This window comes from Mesoplodon densirostris, chromosome 16, assembly GCF_025265405.1.
Source record: "Mesoplodon densirostris isolate mMesDen1 chromosome 16, mMesDen1 primary haplotype, whole genome shotgun sequence".
Lineage (NCBI taxonomy): Eukaryota > Metazoa > Chordata > Mammalia > Artiodactyla > Ziphiidae > Mesoplodon > Mesoplodon densirostris.
The window spans coordinates 14633908-14636226 of record NC_082676.1 but is presented as its reverse complement, the minus strand read 5'-3'; positions in this window follow the sequence as shown (position 1 = coordinate 14636226).

Genomic DNA, 2319 nt, shown 5'->3' with positions numbered 1-2319 from the left:
CAGGGTGCCTGGGCTCGAAGCCTGCCTCTACCGCTTCCTAGAAAAGTGACCTAACTCTGTGCCTCAGTTTTCTCATCTGTAAAATGGGGATGATGATAATGATGATAAGAATTTCAACTTCATAGTTATTGCTATGGGGATTAAATAAAGTGAATGTAGGTTGAGTGCTGGGAGCAGAGTGCTGGTAGAGTAAGGAATATATATAAAATGTTACCTCCTACTGATGGAATCTGTTACTTTTGCACATTTCTTGCCCTCTTTCCATCAGAAGTTTCATCTCAGTGATCCCTAAAGCACTTGCAGTCTGCCATGTGGGGATGAAGGCAATGATGCTAGGTAGATATTGACCCCAAAAGGAAAGGAGTTTGGAGCACACACCACAGGCCCAGGCAAAGGACCCAGCAAGACGAGACAACCCAGGAGAAACCCTCTCCGCTGAGGCCAAGAGGCACGGAGGCATGAGCCTCTACTTGCAAAAAGGGAGTTAAGTAAGGCCAACTGAGGCTCTGGGTGCAAGGCCACTAGGAGCCACAGAGTTGCCAGTGCAAATCCTGGTCTACCACTTACAAGCTTCAAGCTTTGGAAGGACCGGTGGCCTTTTTGAGCCTCTGCGTCCTCATCCGTAAATCAGGATGCTTATTACGCCATCCTGAGAGAGCTGGGAAGGAGATCAAAGAGAACACGGATGGATGTGGCCTTTCTTTAGAAGCCCTGCAGCGCTGGCAGCATCTCTCTCCATGGTCTCCCGAGCAGCTGTCCCTCATGGTCTCAGAGCAGCAGCACTGTTATTCAAGATGGCTGCCCACATTGAGCACTTACTATGTGCCAGGCACGGTTCGTGGATTCCCTCATTCAACTCTACCCACAGCCCCACGAGGCAGCTACGACCGCTGTTCCCAGTTTACATGTGGCTCAGAGAGCTTGAGCGACTGGCCCAAGTTCACACTGCCTCAGTGTGAATGACAGGTGAGAATAATAAAGCTACCGTCCATTGAGGGCTTACTATGACCAGGCACCAAGACTTGCCTGCATTAGCTCAACTGCTCGTCTCACAACCCTGTTTAGAAATGAGAAACTGGAGGCACACAGAGGTCCAGCAACTTCTTCATCCATATGTGCATCTCTAGCAAGGGATGAAGCCGTGATTTCAGCACAGTGGTCCGAGCTCAGGGCCGTGGTCCTGATCCCTTGGGCCCTGGGCCTGGGCTCAGCGAGGAAGGTAACAGTAGTGATGGTAACAGCCAGCATTTACTGAGACTCACTGTGTACAGGTGCTGAGCTAAGCCTTTTACACTTATTGTGACTTTTGTTCCTCCCACACTCTGGTAGTTTCTGGAAATGGAAGGACAGATATTCAACAGAAACACACTTGACAGGCCCTTTCACATCCTCTCTGGATCTGTTCAGTCTTGAGGATAAGCCCGGCTGATCTTAGTGCCCACCTTCTGGAGGAGGAGACAGGCATGGAGGGTTAAGACCGAAGGTAGCCCAGGGTGACCCAGAGGGAAATAGTTGAGACAGCGCAGATGTCTAGTCTCTGATTTCCAGGCAGGGCTCCCTCCTACCCTCTCTTCTGAGAAAGCAGTTAGGAGCCACCTGTGCCTATTTGGGCTCAAGACTCAATGGGGGAAAGAGGAGGAAGTGGAGGGGGTGACTTGTCCCAGGAGACCTCTGAGGCAGCCACGCTATCCTCTGGAACAGACTGTGTTAGACCCCTGGACTTATTAGCAGGTGTTCTCACAAGTTAAAGTTCTTCGAGCCATTCATTAAAAGCGTTCCTGGGGCAGCTCACACCCCACTGCCGCCCAGGCCTCGCTAATCATTCATGAGCCAGACAGGCAGCTAGGGGCAGGGTGGCAGCTGCATGGGACCCAGGAGTCCCCAGAGGCCTGGCTCAGCCAGAGGAGGACAGAACATGTTCTTCTGAAAAAGAGGCCAACTGCCTGTGTGACCTTGAAGGGCAGCTTCTTCTTCTCTGTGGGCCTCAGTCTCCCCATCTGTGCAAAGGGCCCTTCAGTTCCCAACATGGGTGGCGGGTGTGCTTAAAAGCCTGCTCAGGGTTTCTCCACCTCTCGCTTCTCCTGACAGCCTGTCCCGCACCTTTGGAGGCCTGCTGTGGGAAGAAAGCTTTTCTCTGCTTGAAGTAAAATCCAGCCTGAAGGCATTATGGTGGGATCTGCCTTTAAATCCCATCTAAGATCTTCAACTTAGTTTCCCTATGATCAGGGGTTCAGGGGTCAGTCTCCTGGAAGGGCTGTCACGAGGACCCAGGAAGACCATTTGATATTTCTTGAACACCCTCCATGCTCCCACCTCAGG